General features: G+C 52.7%; 1 long non-coding RNA gene across 1 annotated transcript; it reads left to right on the forward strand.

Moving 5' to 3' along the window:
* Nucleotides 1–2,556: 2,556 nt before the first annotated feature.
* On the forward strand, nucleotides 2,557–18,993 carry LOC140844043 (uncharacterized). Its single transcript, XR_012122171.1, has 5 exons — nucleotides 2,557–2,666; nucleotides 6,256–6,348; nucleotides 8,109–8,206; nucleotides 12,649–12,764; nucleotides 18,859–18,993. It is a non-coding gene; the product is annotated as an uncharacterized lncRNA (long non-coding RNA).
* Nucleotides 18,994–19,312: the final 319 nt, after the last annotated feature.

Genomic DNA, 19,312 nt, shown 5'->3' on the forward strand with positions numbered 1-19,312 from the left:
GCCCATCCTCGGAGCACACAGGACGCAGCCGCTGGGCTGGGATGGCAAGGCCCGGGTAGGTGTCGGCGCTGGAAGGAAACTCTAGAACTCCACTCTGCAGCCTGAGCTTGGGGCCCTGCCTGGCCCGAGGAGCCTTCCTGGGCCAACCCGGCTGGGTCCAGTCCCCAAGGGACTGTGGGGAAGGCACTGGGTCAGGGTGGGACCTGGGTTCTGACGACCCCTAAGCCACAGCCAGAATGCCTGCAGCCATCAGGCACTGAAGGCGTCTCACACGCTGGGCTCGACCCCATTTCCAGATGATGAAATCAAAGCTCAGAGACGTTCCAGGACTTGCCCAGAGTCACAGAGCTAGCGGAAGGCAGGGCTGGGATTTGTACCCATGAACGCCTCCAGTGCTCTCGTCAGCCACCATGTCCTATGCCTGTCATATACTTGTCCTTGTCTGCTCCCCTCCGAGCCTCGGCTTCCCCTTCTGCAGAATGGGCTGGAGCTCTCCAAGGACCCCCCCACAGTGCTGGGTTTGTGCTCAGAGCCAGCTGTCCCCTTGAGCTTGAAGAAGGCTGTCCACACTGCTTGGGGAGGGGGTATGTCTTCCCTGGGAGTGGCCTCTGGTTCAGCCTGTCCCCCGGCCCAGGTCGTGGTCTCCTCTTCTCTGTGGCTGGAGACGGGAAAGCTGGCTGCCCACCTGGCCCTGGCTCACCCCTTCAGCCTGCCCTGGTGGCGTGCCAAGGCGGCCGCAGGTGGGTGAGCAGAAAGTGTCTGCCACGCCCCGCCTGGGCGGGGCCTCAGGGTGGCTGAGACCACAGGTGGGGCACCTGGGTGCCGTGTGCAGGGGAAGGGGATCCTGTTTGCTCATCAGCCACAAAGAACTTCTCTGAAAACGCAGTTTCTGAAGCCTGGGGCCCTGAGGGGTTCTTCCTTCATTCGTTTCTTCACCAGTACCTTATTAAGCACCTACTGTATGCCAGGCAGTGTCCGAGGCACAGACCTGGTTCCTGCCTCCAATCAGCTCACATTTAGTGAGCGAGTTCTACAAGCCTGTGCGATTCATCTTCCATGCAGCAGGGTTAGGGGCAGGGTAGCTGGGCCCCTCTCCTCTAAGCGTTCATCTTCTTCCAGGCAGCAGGCAGGCTGTGAGTGCCAGGCAGAGCAGGCAAAGGCCCTGTCCAAAATTCAAGCAAATGAACAAATGAAAAAAAACAGAAAGGCTTGTGCTAAGCAGCATGAAGAAAGTAAAGTGGATGCTGAGATAGAGAATACCTGGATGGGGCGTGCAGTGATGGCCTCTCTGGGGAGGTGGCTTGTGAGGAGCCACCGGGTGACAAGCTGGAGGAACAGCAGCATTACCCGTGGTGGGCACAGCACAGGAAAAGGCCCTGCAGTGGGCACAGGTTGGGTGCTTAAGGAAGAGCCAGACGTGATCCCACTGGGACGGGATGACAGGCAGGACAGGTCACAGGGAGATGAGGTCAGGTAGGGGGCAGATCATGTAGGGGTCCTACTTTGGTTGGCTCAGGCTGCCTGCCATAACAAAATACCAAGGCCAGGGGGCTTATACAACCAAAATTTATGTCCTATCCTACACTTCTGGAGTAGCCAGAGGGTGAGATGCCTGCATGGCCAGGGTCTGGGGTAAGCCCCCTTTCTGGCTTGCAGCCTCCATGCGGTGTCCTCGGGCATCCGGAGAGAGAGCTCTGTGGGGCACTCATCCCGTCCTGAGGGAGCCTCATGACCTCATCTGAACCCTGTCATCTCACAGTCCCACCACCCTGGGGACCCGGGCTCCCACGTACACATGTGGGGGTGGGGCACAGTGTGGGCCATAGCAGCCTGCAGGCCCTGGTGAGGGGCTCAGATTGCATTCTGTGCTTGGAAATGACAAGTCTGGGGGTTGGGAATGAGGCGTTTTCCATCTAAACACTTTGGGGTGTGGCTCAGCTTTTGCAGACACGGCTCTGCTCCCCCAGCCTTCATCCCATAGGAGCCACCAGCTTCTCTACCCTCCCCCCCACCAGACTTTCCACTCCTCCATCCTCTACTCACACCCACAAAATGGGGGCATCAGCCTCTCTTCTCCCCCCGCCACTGACCAGCCCCTGCCTCCTGAATCTCAACACAGGTACCACTTGCCTGGAACAGAGGGCACCCTGTGACCTTGAACCTCAGCTGGGCAGACAGGTCCTCAGCACACAGCACCTTCTGTGGGGGCTGCCCGGCTGCCTCCCTGAGGCAGGTACACACTGGCTGGACTGCAGAGCCAGCACAGACCCTAACTCTGGGCCCCTGGCTGGCCCTGAGCCACATACTCTGTCCTCCTCCCTGTCAGCTCCAGGAAACCTGGGGCCTGGGCACCCTCAGAGCTGGTGGGGCTTTAATGCAGGGCCCAGCTGAGTTCAGCGAGCAGCTCAATCTGTCATGGGGCCAACGCGGGGTACAGCAGAACCTGACGTATGAGGTGAGGCCTGCGGAGCCGGTTCCAGGCAGGCAACCCACAGGGCAGCCGCCTGCTGCAGGAGGTGCCTGGCTCTGGGACCTCAGTGTCCTGGGTGTCAGGGCTAGCTGCGCGTGCGGCCATGGGCAACTCACTTCCCCACTGAGAGCCTTGGTTTTCTCACCCGTGAGGTGGGTCCAAGAGCTCTTCTCCAACCCGAGTGCCGTGCTGGGAGGTAAGGACAGCAAGGTGCCCAGCATGAGGCAGGCACCAGGGGGTAGACTGGACAAGAAGCTGTGGTGACCATGGGCTTCAGGGAGGGGGTGCACAGGGAGCAGAGGTTCCCAGAGGTGTCAGGGTTGGGGTCTTCCCAACATCACTGCCACATGGGGCTCCTTTGGGCCAGCACTGTTCTGCAGAGTTGAGGTGGGGACTGGGTCATGGAGGAATGGCGATGGCTAGTCCCCAAGCCCCTTGCTCTCTCAGGGGTCTCTCAGCTGGCTTTTGGGACCCATGGGCTCCGCCGCCTCAGTGCTCCCAAAAAGCCTGTCCAGGGTGGCTGCTGCGGCTGACCGGGGCTCTACAGTTTCCAGTGCCTGCTGTCCTCACATGGGAGTTTCCCAGCTGCGGCTGGCCACAAGCATGCTCTCTTACCCAATGAGCTCTCATCCCAATGTGACCCCTCATCCAGAGGTGCTGGCCTTCCCAGCCAGACAAGGTCACGCAGAGGCCATGCTGGCACATGTCCTCATGGCCTCCTGCACCACACAGAGCTTCCAGGGAGAAGTGGAGAGTGACTATGCCCACTGGCTGCGCCACTCCCTGCACCTGAGGCTCTGACCTGCCCAGTGTGAGCCTGTCCTGGGGGGTGGTGGGCAAGGATCCCTGGGGGTGAGGAGAGAGGAGGGCACTGCATGGGCAGGGGCATGAGCAGGGAGCTGGGTGCCAACCTCATGGCTCTGCCACTGACTGCTGGGTGACCGTGGGCGGGACACATCTCCTCTCAGAACGCCCGGTGCTCCATCTGAAGAATGGAAGAAGCACTAGGTTCCAGGGTGTGGGGTGATTGTGAGATTTAAAAGACATGACACAGGAAGGGTGCCTAATTCATAAGTGAAAGCTGCTGTCACATCAGGTCATAAGAGTTGAGGTGTTGGCACCCTTCACCCCATCATCCTCCTGGGTTTTCAACTGGTTGACTGGTCCTTCTACCCATTATCCTGTCCATCCCTCCCTGCTCCCTCCATCCTCCCATTCCATTCATCCCTCTATCCTCCCATCCCATGCATCCATCCCCACGCACCCACCCACCCATCCATCCATCCATCCATCATCTAATATATTCATCCATCCCAAGAGTCCTTAACTTTTTTCTGTAAAGGATCGCATAACAAATATTTTAGGTTTTGCAGACTGTATGATCTCAATTACATGTACTCAGCTCTGCTATTGTATCACAAAAGCTGCCCTAGATGATATAGGAATGAATAGGTGTGGCCATGTTCCAAGAACAACTTATTTACAGGATTAGGAAGTGAGATGGATTTGGGCCATGAGCCATAGTCTCCCAGCTTCCAATTGATTCATCCACCCATTCTGAAAGCATTTGTGGGTTTTACTTATGCCAGGCTCTCTTCTCAAAACAGAGACAAGGATGGTGAAAGGGACAGACCAGGTGCCCCCCTCTCCTGGAGCTCTTGTCCCAGTGGGTGGAGGAAGATAAAACAAACGAGATGCATGATATGTAGCCAAGTGTGGTGTATGCTGTGAAGGAATGGGACAGGGGATTGCAAGGGCTTCACAGACAGCTCTGTGGCAGGAGGGAACAGCTGGTGCAAAGGCCCTGTGGCAAAAGAGTGTCTAGGGTGTTTAAGGAACACAGGGTGGCCCTTAGAAAGCAAGGAGGTGAGGTTAAGAAGATAATGCTGACCCATGCCAAGGACACTGGCTTCTCTTCTCGGTGCAGTGGGAAAGCAGAGGGCTTTGAGCAGGTGGATAATGTTGAATTTGCATTTTTAAGGTCACTCTAGCTGCCAAGTGGAGAAGTGCTGTGGACTGGGCCAGGAGTGCAGGCTGGGAGACCAAACAGGCGACTGCCACAGTCCCAGCTGCCTGCCCTTCCCCTGTGCCTCCCTGGCTGCTGATGTCCACCCTCTCATCCTAGGCCCACTCCATCTCGGGGGAGCACACCCTAAGCCATGGGGAGCTCCTACTAGTTCCCACTGCCAGTTGGGCCTTGCACCTGACCTGGACCATGGCCTGCACCTCAGCCTGACCCTCCGCAACCACAGCAGGCCCCAGACGCCTGATTTCTCCGGGGAGCTGGAGGTGGGTGGCCAGTTCGGGGCTGTCCGCCCCATGGGAAGCAGCCTTCTGTCTGTCCTCTGGCCAGCTGGCTTGCCGCAGCCTTGTAGCTCTGCCGTCTAGTGGCCGTTATTGGAACTGCAGGCTTGCGTCCTGGCGGGGACTGGGGTAACTGGGGGTTGGGACGCTCAGAGGCTGGCCCCAGCCCGGAGAAAAAGCAGCTCCTACCTGTCCCAACATCCGGCCCTTCTGGAACGGAGAGACACCTGGCTTTCAGACACAGCCCATCCTCTTCCTAGGCGGCAGCTTGCTTCATCTGTCTGTGCCTCTGTCGCCTCACCTGTGAGGTGGGGAACAATAGTGGCACCTAGGACACCTCGCGTGGGATATTAGCAGTGCAAGGGTAAAGCAGGCTACTATGTGTAGGCCGCTTAGTGCTTACAGTTCTTGACACAAAGCAGCCACAAAGTAGGTATTAGCTATTATTGGCTCAGTCTTCCCCCCTCACACCTCCCAGCAGCCCAGGGCAGGAGGAAGGGGCAGTGCTGGGTTCAGTGAGACCTCGGGAAAGGGCCCCTGTGAGCCCTGTTTCCTCAGCTGTAAGTGGGGATCAGATGCTGGGCCAAATCTCCACCTCAGAGCCTCCTCAAAGCTTGGTCCAGCTGGAGGGAGATGTGGGTGATGGGGCCAAGAAGGTGAGGCTGTCAGTGTCCGGGCCCAGAACTGCCTCCAAGCCTCTGTGGCCCATGAGGGAGGTGAGTGGTGGCAGCGGGGTGGCTCAGGGCCAGGGCAGGGTCCCAGCTTGGCCTAAGAGCCGACGGAGATCAGGATGTTAGAGCTCTGAAATCAAAGGACGGGCTTTGTGGCTCCCCAGAGTGGAGGCAAGGATGAGCTCCCTGTCGCCAGCTGTGTTGACTGTGATGGCAGGGGAGGTGGGCGGAAAGGGTCTAGATGGGCGCAGGGAAAAAACCAGGCTTTAGGGAGCTAATGTGGGTGGTGCAGTTCAAGACCTGTAGGGCGATGGAGCTACAGAAGGCTGGGATGAGGGGTAGGAGTCGTAGCTAGGAGGCAGGCAGACAAGTCCTGGGTGCAACAGGTCCTTTCCTGACCCCAGGGAGCCAGGAGGAGAGCTTGGTGCTAGGGGCATGTGCCCACAGGTGGGTGGTGCAGGCAGAGGCCGTGCTCCAGGATAGTGGGCAGCCGGTCCAGCCCCTGGGATGCCTCACCCTGCAGGCTGCCAACCAGAGCCTTCACTTAGCTGTGCACGGCTGACAGAGGACGCTGCTGGGCCGTGCGGAGGTGAGGGCGCCAGGCCAGAGGGAGCATTTCTTTACTCTCCAGGGAGGGGGCCGCAGTGCCAGGAGCTGTGAGCCCTTTGGGTCTGGCCATGCAAGGTAGGCCAGAGGCAGCCCCTCTGGTTGGCAGACGCATCTCGGGCCCTGCTGCTGGCACTGAGAGCCTTCTGTCCATTCACCCCTGTGGAGCCTGCTGGAGGCCCCAGCATGTCCCTCTGTCCACAGTCCGGGATTGCAGCTGATGGGTCCCATGTGCAAGCCCGGCTGGAGGAAAAGATCCGAAGTTTCAACGCCTATGTGAGAAGGTTCCAGCACCTGGTAGGTGGACTGCACTGGGGTGGTGGGGACACACTTGGACAATGGGAAAGAGGGCTCTGTTGAGGGACACCCATCTGGCCCACCTCGTGCCTCCCCGCTCACCAGGCACAGTTGCTCTGTCTCCCAGACCCTCACATTGATTCCGGCCTCAATTTCCTGGCCCAAGTACAGTCGTCAGGCACCCTGGGCAGTGTGGCGGGCCCCCTCCTGCAGCTGTTCCAGGCTGGACGAGGGGCCGGGCGGTGGCTGTACACTGGGGCCAGGCCAGGCGGGTGCTGAGTCACCGCTTAGAGCTGCACCTGGAGGGGCTGCAGGCAGCACTCGAGCAGCTGTGGAAGGAGCTAGAACGTGAGTACAGGCGAGTGGGTGCGACCCAGCCTGGACACCCATGCCCGACCCCGGGGCCCTGCCCCCAGCCCTTGCCCTACTCCTGCAGGGCTGCTTCAGTCAGAAAGAACACCTGACTCCCTGTGCACCTGTAGCCCAGCTTCTGTGGGCCCCTCCCGCCTTATTTCTCATGGACCTCAGCCTTCATGTTCTCCCCGGAGACCATCTCCCTCCTGGTCAGGCATTAAGAGCTAATACCCCGCATGCTGGCGGCCTCATTTCTTTTGGGACTGCTGCCCATGATTCTTCATCCCCCACCCGACTCTTCTTGGGTTTACAGCTTTCTTTCCACGAAGCCCACTGTGGTGCAACTCCACAGCCTATTTCTGGGTGAGGCTTCTGTCCTGGTCAGTGAATGGCTGCTGCCCTGAGCTTCCTCCTGGCGGTGCTGGGCACCGCCGGCCTCTCCACAGCCCAGGAGTGCCTGACGGATGGCGGGCCCAGTGGGGAGTCCCAGGACCCTGCCCTGCCCCAGGGTGGCGTCCCTCTGGCTAGTGCTCCTGCCGGGCTGCTCACGCCTCTGTCAGAAGCCCCCGGCTCCCCCGGTTGGGCGGCTCCCTAGGACTCTGTTCACCATCAGTGGTGCTCGCAGCTCTGCTGTGTTACAGGGAAAGGAGCCAGAACAAGATCAGCAGAGGGAAGAGGGACAGCGGCCACAGTCCCGGGGGGACCAAGTACAAGCGTCCAGGGTCCCTGCCCAGTGGGGTCACACGGGGCACCCTCCATTCCCTCAGCTTTGAACTGTGATGCCACATGTCTTATGTCATCCACCAGGGGAGCTCGTTAGAGACCCCGAGCCTGGGTTTTCCTGGGGGCTGGTCACACAGGAAGCCTCTGCCAGACACGTGCCAACATTCCAGACTTACAAAGGAAAAGGAGTGTTGAGCATAAACCACCTGTTTGTACAAACAGTTTAGGCGCAGTGGGCCCTCTTAGGGGTTCTGAGGATGGCAGAAGCCCTCCTGAAATCCAGGTTCCCAGATGCCAGCAGGGCCAAGCGTGTGAAGAAGCCCCTCAGAGGGGCAGTCCCAGGCCCGCCACCCTAACAGTCCTGCCGAGCCTCTGGTGCTGCACCTTATTCCAGGTAACGGGCCGTGCTTCATGGAGGCCTGGGGTGTCGTGAGGGCTGGCTTTCCTACCTGGGTACGGGCAGTTGCAGGGCCCCTGGCCACGCTGAGGGATGCCTACTTGGAGGTGACACTATGCCCCTAGAGGAGGTGTGGCAGCAGCTGGTTGAGGAGGCCTTGCAGCCACTGGAGGCCTCGAAGCCTCGAGGGTCGCCGTGGAGCTGGTGAGGTGGGTCGAGGGGGTGGTATGTGGCCCTACCGGGAGAGGATGGCTCTGACGGCTGTCGCTGTCCCTTCCCCCTCCAGGCCGCCCACTACATGCTGTCTTGGGCCGATGCCACCTCCTCCTGGGCCCTGAGGCGGCTCTGCAAGCACTTGGTGGACCTGTACAGCTTCTCGCCCAGGTAACGAGAGCCTGTCCTTTCCTCCTCTCCTGCCGCACGCCAGACACTGTGCTGCAGCGCGCTGGGCATTACTCCTTATGACCTCCTTGCGACACAGGCCTCTTCAATCCCCGTTTCACGGCTGAGGAAATCGAGGAGCTTCTTCATTCATAGAGAGTTGATGGGCACTTTCTCTGAGCAGGCACTGTTTTAAGTAGAGATACAGCCGTGAACATGACAGACCAGTGCGCTCATGGAGGCCACAGTTACTGGGGGAGACGGCCACTAAACACCATAACCAGGTTATCTCCACCAGGGGTTGGCAAACCTTGCCTACAAAGGGCCTGAGGGTAAAGTGTTCAGGCTGTGTACTCCTGATGGACTGTCATGTGTTTCTTTTTGTTTTTTAATAATCTTTTAAACACATAAAAGCCATTTTTAGCTGACAGCCCATCCAAAACAACAGAACAAAGGCTGGATTCAGCCTGTGACCAGTTTGCCAATCTCTGATCTAGTATGTTAGGTGGCAAATGCCACAGAGAAAACGAGGCAAGACCAGTGGGTGGGGGGCCAAATAGTGTGACCCCCACGGCAGCTTCAGTGACGAGGCAGCGTTTGAACAAGGACTTGAAGGAGTAGAGGGAGTAAGCTGTGCAGACACTCTGGGACAAGAGTGCCAGGCGGAGGGCGTAGCTGGTGCAAAGGCCCAGAGGTGGGAACATGGCTGACTTGCTTGAGGAATATCAAGGAAGCCAGTGGGGCTAGAGTGGAGGGTGTGAGGAGGAGGGTCAGTCTGAGAGGCAAAAGCGTTCCAGGTGGCCTGGCATGTTTGTGAGAAATTTGGGACCTACTCTGAATGGGAATGCACAGATGTTGAGCTGGGGAAGGGTGTGAACTGTCTTCCACTCTGACCCTGGTGTTGAGAATGAATATGGGAGCAGGGATTGCTGTGGACAGAAGTGGGGAACCTGGTATAAAGCAGGCGTCAGTTGTGGTGGTCCTGGTGAGATGGGAAGGTGGCTCCACTGAGCAATGGCAGCTGTGGAGGGAGTGTGAGGTGGTCAGATTCTGGATGAGTTTTAAGGTCCAGCCTGAAGGATTTCCTGACAGATGGATGTAGATGGTGACAGGAGGCAGGGGTGGTACAAAGGCTTTTGGCTTGACAACTGCAAGGACAGAAGGTCCACATATGGAGTGGTGAGGGTGCCTGTAGGGGTAGCAGATCAGGGCTTTGTTTCCCATTGCTGCCGTAGCAAATAATCAAACAGTCAGTGGCTGAAAACAACACAGATTGATTCTTGCGTAGTTCTGGGGGTCAGTAGCCTGAAATCAAAAGGGCTAAAGACAAGGGCTGGTTCCTTGTACAGGCTGTAGGGGAAATGCCATTCCTTTCCTTTTCCCAGCTTCCAGAGGATGCCTGCATTCATAGGCTTGTAGCCCCTTCCCCTCAGACTGGAGCCCGGCTGGGGGTCATTCGGGCTTGAGTCCAGCTCTAACTAGGGCGCCCGTGGATGTTGGAGCCCTTAGAGGGATTCAGGGAGCAGGAGGCCTTCAAGGCTGCTTCCTGCCCCAGCTGCAGTGCCCCTGCACTTCCTGGGGGCAGGAACTGCTTCTCTACCCCAACAGAGGGTGGGAAGGATTTTCCACCCCTCCAACCACAAAGTGGGCTGAGTTCTCTGTTCCTTCACATCCGAAAAGGTCACCTGACCCCCATTCTGCATCCTGAGAAAGTTCCAGAGCCCTCTCTCAATGGTAAAATTCCTGAGGTTCCCTTTGGCTCTGACCCCGTTTCTGCCAATGCTTCTGCACCCTCACAGAGCCCCACATGTGCGCCCTACACTGACCCCCAGCCCTGGGGGGCAGTGCATAGTTCACCCCTCAGGGCAAGATAAGGCATCTGTGTCACACACACACCCCAGCCTGCCCCTCCTCCTCATGCTATTTCCCAAGACAGAGATGGCTCCCTCCCTGACAGGAGGCAGACGCTGCTGAAGCCATTCTGGGCAGGACCCTGCATGTCACCTCCTGCAGCTTTGGGAGGGAGGTGTGACAGGCACAGCTCATGCTGGCGGCTCCCAGCAGCTCTGTGTTCCCTCCAGGAACTGCTCCGTGGTGGTGACAATGCCCCTGCTGCCTGCAGGGGAGGAGCCCCTGGATGTGGCTCGGGTGACCAGTTACCTGCTGGAGGAGAAGCTGCTGCGGCCGATCCGAGAGCTGTACAGGACCAACGTCCTGGCTGAGTGCTAGCAGCTCAAACATCACCCGCCAGGGGGCCCCTCTGAGTGTGAGTCTCGTGCCAGCCTCCTCCATGGCAGCAGGGCTGCGCAGCGAGGGCCCATCTCTGGTCTTGGGCTTCCCAAGGTCATACAGGACTAGGGCTGGCCTACAAATCCAAGCTTTTGTCTGGAATATAAAAGCCTGGGGCAAGTACAGAGGTGTGGTGTGCAGCTCAGGGCTCCAGGCCAGCTCCTGCCCAGTGGGCCATGCAGGGAAGCAAAAGGCAGACCTCCATTCAGAGCCAGAAGATGGCCAGTTGAGTCCAGACGCTCGGTCAGGCAGGGCCTGCAGCCAAGGATTGTGCTGGGACTGGACATGGTGCAGAGGCTTGGAGTATGGCCCTCTGTGGGATATGGTTTCCAGCTCTGCCAAGAGGAGCCAGCAACGTCGCTCACTCCTATGGGTAACGAGTGCCCAGGGCGTGGCCGGGACTGCTGTACCAGGGCGGGGTTCCTCTCCTGCACGTGGGGATGCAGTGGCTCAGGGCCTCCATCTCCACAGTCAATTTTAGGACATTTTCCTTTCCCCAAAGACACCCTGAATCCCTTAGACACTATCCCCAGCCTATCACCTATTCCCAACATGTGTAATATGTGACCTTGTGTGACAGCTTCTCACACAGCAGAAGGTTCAGGCCTGGGTCAGTCCTTGTTCTTTCTGATCAGCAAATTCTCTGCCCATGAGGACACTGGCCACAGAGCGGGCCAGATGGGATCCAGCCTCCTGGGGTGCCTGTGGGACTCCACTTCAGGGGGCAGAGCTGGCCTTTCTCACCCCCCTGGGGCCTCTCCATGCCAGATCATGCCAAGGGGGCCGGGGCCAGGTACGTGGTGACCTTTGATGGCCAGATGTGGGATTTGGGTGCCCGCTGCAGCAGCCTGCTCCTGGCCAAGAACTTTGCTCATAAGCTCTTCTCCCTGACGGTGAGCCGGGCAGGCTCAGGGCTCACATCTCTGCCCGTGGAGCTGAAGCACACCACCCCCATGCTCTACCCCAGCCTGGAGGTGATCATGTGAGAGGAGGAGGGGCCGGCCACCAAGGGGTCCACAGGCCCAGTGCTTCCCTGCCTCCTGTCACGTCTCGGGCCCCAGACCTACAGGCTATACGACACCCCCCTACCTATGGGGAGCTGTCCGGACCTGGATCTGCCTCCTGCCAAGACATGGAAACACGTCCCCGAGATTGATCTGACTAGTGCAGATGGCGTCTCTTGCTCCTGTGACGTCCAAGCTGGCCTCTGCAGCCTGACGTGGGGCCTCTGGCTCCACGGTGAGTCTGTGCCCTGGCTGGCAGCCCCGTAGCTGGTGGCTTGGCCTCGCGTAAACTGCAGTCAGCTCCCACAGCCGCGGCCACGATCCCCCATGAGAGGCAATTCCAGTGCCCTTGTGGGGCTGGATCCCAGGACTCCCTGGGGGCTCGAAACTCAAGTGGGCATGGGAAGGACATTCCAAATGGTCCGAACTGGAGGAAGGTCAAAGGCCATGTCTCCCTGCTTTGATCACATCAGGAACAGTCCCTCCTCCAGGCCAGGAGGCAGCTCTGACTGCAGATGGACGAGCAGAGCTGTGCTCCGTGACCGCCTTCAGTGTACAGGTGACCAGACTGAGGTTAATTTATGAGTCCATGCTGCCACAGCCAGGTTCCAGCCCAGGGCTCGCGGCACTGCTCAGATGTGAGGGCGGCTCTCACACACTTGCTTTGCTCTAGTCAGGCAGCCCCGGACACCCTGAACCCTGGCCACCTGAGGAGAACAAACACTTTCTGCACTCCCCTGGCTTTCCCCCTTTCTCCTCTCCCTTATGTGAAGTTTAGAACCTAGGTTGGTGGTGTAGGGGTCGCAGGGTTTGGCCACCTTCCAACCCTGGTTAGCACAGCAAGGGGCAGGCTCTCAGGGCGCGGTGTCCCCACCTGCCCCCTAGGCACGTCTGCAAGCCTTCTGGGTACCAGCGACAACAAGGTGGCAATGAGCTGATGCTGCCCGATGGCAGAGTGGCCAGCAGCCTCGAGGAGATCACCCTGGCGGGGCAGGGGAGCTGGAGCGCCAGCCCTTCCTCACTAGGGCCCCATCGCTGCAGGTGGATGTGTGGCCCCACTTGCTGAGGTTCCGAGGGTGATGCAGCTGGTAGAGCTGCCCAAGACGAAGGAGGTCCAGCTGGGAGGCCTGAGTCTTGGGTTTGTCCCACCAGGTGGGAAACGACTGCGGGACCACAGAGGAAACTCGGCAGGTTGCCCAGGACAAAGCCCCACCTGCCAGGCCTTCTTCCAGGACTCACACTCCAGTTTGGGAAACTGCTTCAGGGTGGTGAGTGTGACACTATGCCTGGAACCCTGTGGAGGCCACTAGCCCCGACTGAGCCTGTGACCCTCCTAAGGGGACAGTGAGTGTGGGCACAGGGTTTCAGGTGAACCCCAGGCCGTTCCTCAGCCTGTACCTCCAGAATGCCTGTAGCACCCAGGAGCTCCCACCTGCTTGCACGCTGGCAGCCGCCTACATCCACCTAGGTGCCCGGGGCTTGGTGCCCATGGACCCTACTCCACTGTGAGGTAAGCTACCCTGGCCAGCAAGCACTCCGACCTCTGCTTCTGTCCCAGAGGGGAAACCAGGTCCTTTCTCTTAGCTCACTGAGTGCCTGTGCCTCTGGCAGGAGCTAAGAGTTATTTGCAAAGGAGTAGTTCTTAGGCTCCCCCCTTCCACACCAGGTCTAGCCAGCCCAACTGCCTCTGGCACAAAGCGGCAGCTATGAAGCCACCTCTGGAAAATTCATAACCACTGACCTGCCGTCCAGGGGTTTGAATGTAGCTTGCTACACTGTGTGGCAACCCTGGGGCACAACTCGCATGGCTGAAGCCCCACAGCACAGGCTCCGAAGTCAGCAGCAAAGCGGGATAAGGCAGGATTTACTCAGGTGGGACCACCGCGATGTGGCGGGGGAGATGGGGCTCGGGTCTGAATACAATAAGGAGAAGTGGGAAGTTATAACCAAGGAGCAGGGTGGATTCTGGCTAAAGCAACTTATCAAAATTCCTGCTAAACTTGAACAATGCAGCAGTGACCGCAGAAGCCCAAGAGTCAGGGCCGAGTTAAGAGATTTCTGAGGACCCTGAGCAGAGTTTGATCAAAGAGAAAATCTTTCTCACACACTGAAACCTTCAGAAGCTAGAACTTGAGACTATTCAATACATAAAAGATATTAAAAAATGATAAGCAGTAATTCCAGAAATGGAAAATAGTCACTGAAATTTAAAACTTAACAGAGATTCAATAGAAAATTAGTGAACTGAAGAAAGAATGAACTGAGGGAGTCCAATGTATTCAACAGAAATCCCAGAATGAGAAAGAGATTTGAGGGACCTGACTCACATTCAGGAAGCTCAAGGTCACGAACTCTATGAATAAACCCCACACCAGGACAGAATCACATTTAAAGGGACAAAGTAAACTCCAGAAGCCAATTTTCAAGAAACACAGGTCTTTGAGTTACCTCACAGACTTTAAAGTAACTGTCTTAAATATGCTCAATCAGCTGAAGTAGAATATAGACAGACAACTAAGAGAAACCAGGAAAACAATATATGAACAAAGAGATAAGAGACATTCTGGAGGTGAGAAAATACAATAACTGAACTTATACTGTCTCCAAGAGACTCACATTAGATCTAAGGATGCACATAGGTTGGAAGAAAAAGGCTGGGCAGATAATCCCCACAAACAGTAGTCAGAAGAGAGCAGGGCATGGCTGTACTAGCACCAGTGACACAGAATTTAAGAAAACATGGTTACAACAGACAATGACATTATATAATGATAAAAGGGTCAATTCACCAAGATGTAATGATTATAAATATATATATGCACCAAATAGCAGAGCTCCTAAATATCTAAAGCAAACATTGATAGAATTGAAGGGAGAAAAAGATAGCTCTATAAGAATAGTAATAGAATTTGGTCTCCTCACTTTCAGCAATAGATGGAGCAACCAGTGAGGAGATCAGAAGGAAGCAGAGAAACTGAACAACAATAAACCTCACAGACATATACAGAACTCGCCACCCAACAGTGCCAGGATATAAAATTTTCTCAGGTGCACATAGGACATTCTCTAGGATAGACGATATATAAGGCCACAAAACGAGTCTCAAGTCTTAACAAAATTTTAAAAATTGAAACCTGTCTTTTCTAATAACAATGGAGAGAAACTAGAAATCAATACCAGAAGGAAAAACTGGAAAAGCCACAAATGTTGTAAATTAAACAACAGGCTCTTTAACAACCAGTGGGTCAGAGAAATCACAAGCTGAATTGTAAATCATCTTGAGACAAATGAAGACAAAAATACAACATATCACAACTATGGGATTTAGAGAAAGCAATGCTGTAAAGGAAATGTATAGCTATAAATGCCTGCATTAGAAAAGAGGAAAGATCTCAAGTCAACCACCTAACTTTACACCTTAAGTAGGAACCAAAAATGGGCAAATGAAACCCAAAGGTACCAAAAGGAAGAAAATCATAAATATTAGAGATAAATGAAATAGAGAATAGAAAAACAAGGGGAAGAAAAGCAATGTAACCAAATATTGGTTTTTTGGGAAAAACAATCCAAACTGACAAACCTTTAGCTAGGTTGATTAATTTAAAAAAAGAGAACAAGGACTCAACTAAAATGAGAAATGAAATAGGGGACTTTAGGACCAATTTATATAGAAATAAAAGTGATAGTACTATGAAGAACTGACAACAAATTGAACAACCTAGATGAAATGGATAAATTCCAAGAAAACTGTCCAAACTGAATCATGAACAGAAATCTGAACAGACCTATAGCTAGCAAGAAGACTGCATTAGTCATCAAAAACCTCCCCAAAACAGAAAAACCCAGAACCTTCACTAGTGAATGCCACCAAGCACTTAAAGATTTACATCCAATCTTCCTAAATCCCTTAAAAGAAAACTGAGTAAGAGGGAATGCCTCCAACTCCATTTTATGAGGCTAGTACTCTCTCTATACCAAAGCCAGAGAAAGACACTTCCAGAAAAGAAAACTACAGACCAATATCCCTGATGAATACAGACACAAAAATCCACACACACACACACACAAAAGAATTCAGGAGCACTTTAAAAGGATTATACACCACAACCAAGTAGGATTTACTCCTGAAATGCAAGGAAGGATCAGCACAGGAAAATCCATTTATGTAATATACCACATGAACAGAATGAAAGCAAAAAACTGTACGATCATCTCGAATGACACAGAGAAAGCATTTGACAAAACTCAACACTCATGATAAAAACACTCAACTAATAGAAGGAAACTACCTAACATAATAAAGGCCACATAAGACAAGCCCATAGCTAACATCACAGTCAACGGTGAAAGACTCAAAGCTGTTCCTCTAAGATCAGGAATATGAAAAGGATGCCTGCTTTTGTTTGCCACTTCTATTTAATACAGGACTAGAAATCCTAGACAGGGCAATTGGGCAAGAAAAAGAAATAAAAGGCATCCAAATTGGGAAGGAACAAGTTATCTGTGTTCTCAGATGACATGATCTTATAAAACCAATGTATATGTAGAAAACCCTAAAGATTCCACACAAAACACCTTTGAAAACTAATAAGCAAATGTGGCAAAGCCGCAGAATACAAAATCGACACACAGTTATATTTCTGTACACTAACAATGAACAATCCAAAAAGGAAATTAATAATTCCATTTACACCAGCATCAAAAAGAAGAAAATAGTTAGGAATAAACTTAACCAAGAAGTTAAAAGACTTGGATACTGAAGGCTATAAAACATTGCTAAAGAAAGAAGATACAATTCACTGGAAAAACAGCTCATGTTCAGGAATTGGAAGACAACAATCTTAAAATTGATATAGAATCTCAAAGGACCCCCCGATAGCCAAAACAATGTTGAGAAAGAGGAAAGTCTCAAACTTCCTACTTTCAAAACTTGCAACAAAGAAGCCACAGTAATTAAAGCACTATGGTACTAGCATCAAAGCAAGATCAATGAAACCGAATAGAAAACACAGAAATAAACCCTTGTGTATGTGGTCAAGGATGTCAAAACCATTCAGTGGAGAAAGTAGTCTTTTCATCAAATGATGGTAGGGAAAATAGACATCTCAAACAAAAAAAAATGAAGTTGGATCTTTATCTTACACCATATATTAGCTCAAAATGGATCAAATGCCTAAATATAAGAACTAAAACTATAAAACTCTTAGAAGAAAACTTAGGGTAAGTATCATGACATTGGATTTGGCAATTTGGCAATAATTTCTTAGGAGCAAACAACAAAAGAAGAAACAGACACTGAAGTTCATCAAATTAAAAACTTTGCTGCATAAGATGATACAATCAACAGAATATAAAGACAACCTATGGAATAGGAGAAAATATTTGCAAATCATTTCTATTAAAAGGTTAATATACCAAATATATAAAGGACTTCTACAATGCCACAACAAAACAACCTGATTTGAAAATGATCAAAGGACTTGAATAGACTTTTCTCCAAAGAAGATATAAAAATTGGTCCAAAAGCACAGGAGAAAATGCTCAACATCATTAATCATTAGGGAAATGTGAATCAAAACCACAGGAGATACTACCTCACACCCATCAGCATGGCTCATTTTCTAATAAAAAGAACTAGAAAATAAGGGATAGTGAGGATGTGGAGAAGTTGGCACCATGGTGTCCTGCTGGTTGCAATGTAAAATAGTACAGCCAATATGGAACATAGTATATAAGTTCCTCAAAAACTTGAAAATGAAGTTACCATTATGGTTCAGCAATTCTACTTCTGGGCATGTACCCAAAAGACCTGGAAACAGGATCTCAAACAGATAATTGTACTACCATGGTCGTTGACTACAGTATTATTCACAACAGCCAAAAGGTATAAGCAGCCCAGTGTCCACTGATGTAAAAACAGATAAGCAAAATGTGTATATACATTCGATGGAATATTATCCAGCCTTATAAAGGAAGGAAAGTCTGACACATGCTACAACGTGGAAGAACTTTGATGACATTATGCTAAGTGAAATAAGCCAGCCACAGAGAGACAAACACAGCGTGATCCCACTTACGTGAGGTAGCAAGAGCAGCCAAACTCAGAGACACAAAGTATAATATTGGTTTCCAGGGGCTGGTGGAAGGGATCATGGTGAGTTGCTTAATGGGGACAGTTTTAGTTTTGCAAGATGAAGAAGGTTCTGGAGATGAATGTTGGTGATGGCTGCCCAGCAATGTGAATGTACACAACAGTACTTCATGGTGTACTTATGTATGATTCAGATGGTAAATTTTACGTTATGTGTATTTTACCAGAATCAAAACATTTCTTAAATTGAAAAACATTCACTAAGGACCTACTCCAGCTAGGCAGGCTGTTACAACAGCAAAAACTGTACTTATAAACACCGTCATTATGAAGAATGAACACACTGAAGGAGACAAAATTCTAAGAGCAAGAACCCGTGTAGGCACACAACAGACACAAACCCTCAGGAATTCAGAACTGGTTTATCCGACACAGACTGTCAATTTTGGCATGGATTTCAAATTTATTAAAAGTATGATACCACATTTGAAAAAGAACCAAATATACAATCTCAATGGATGACAGAAAAGGTATTTAATAAAATTCTCAAATGCATATATTTTATCTTTTAAAATTCTCTTAGCAAATGAGGGATAGGAGGGACCTTCCTTAACCTGGTAACCTGAGGTGTTTGGTTTATAGCCTTGAACTTCATAGCTGATGGTGAGACTTCAGAAGCTTTCCTTTCAACGCCAGAAACCAGATAAAGATACACTCTATCTCTGCTTCTATTGCATGTCGTATTGAAGATCCCATCCCATTCACGAAACCAGAAAAATAAATGACCTCAAGAGAATGGGAAGGAAGGGGCTTCTAAAACTCACCTGGTAACGGTGACTAGTACAGGGAGGGTCTGCCCTAAGGCAAAGAGGCCCAAGCTTCAGTGTGAGCTGCCATCCAAGGGTGGGGGTAGGGCTGCCTCTTTCTGAAAATGGAGAAAAATCATTCAGAGGTCACCAAATGTTCTGAAAGCATCTGAATGTCCCTGCTGCTTTATGATATGGATACTCTCTCTTCACCCTTCAGGATTCAGCCCCTGAATTTCCTGTTGCTGGTGTTCAGCCCTCTGCTTAGTGCCTAGGGAGGGCGCCATGACTTGGTCCTGTGTCTTGCAGGTGTAGGGACGCATCTGATCACACTTGTTTCTGGCCTTGCAGCGACGGCCCCGCTGGGGCTGCAGAGCACTGGGGCCCCTGGGCACAATCCCAGCAAACACAGGGAGCCCCTGACCTCTGGCTCCCAGCACAGCCTTCTCTTCTCTTTCTTTACAGTTTGAGGATTTTTATAAGCCAGAACCACGCTGCCAAAGATTTCAGACTCCTTCACCTTCTACCACAATCCCAGCAACTCGGCAAGGTCCAGATTCTTGGCGTGGACAGAACAACCAGCAAAAAATGCCAGGAAGCTCGAAGATCACACTTGCTCCAGATACAGGAAACAGGGGCTGTTAGTCAATGCATTCAAATATGTCTGGGGACAGTAAAGTCCACAATGGTCTGGATAATTCTCTGCCTTCTTCAACACCTGTGCTGACATCGAGGAGACAGTCTGGCCAGCGGGTCCCACCTCTAGAGAGGGTGCTCCACTCCAGCAACTGCTCTGGCCTAAGAGACTTGTTCTCAGGCCTCCACTGTATGAGTCCCACACCCTGGGGTGTCTTCCCAGCTTGGGATTGACTTCCCCTGTCCTCTGCAGGGGTCTCCCCTTAGCATGAGATTTGATGGG

This window comes from Manis javanica, chromosome 10 (assembly GCF_040802235.1).
Source record: "Manis javanica isolate MJ-LG chromosome 10, MJ_LKY, whole genome shotgun sequence".
Lineage (NCBI taxonomy): Eukaryota > Metazoa > Chordata > Mammalia > Pholidota > Manidae > Manis > Manis javanica.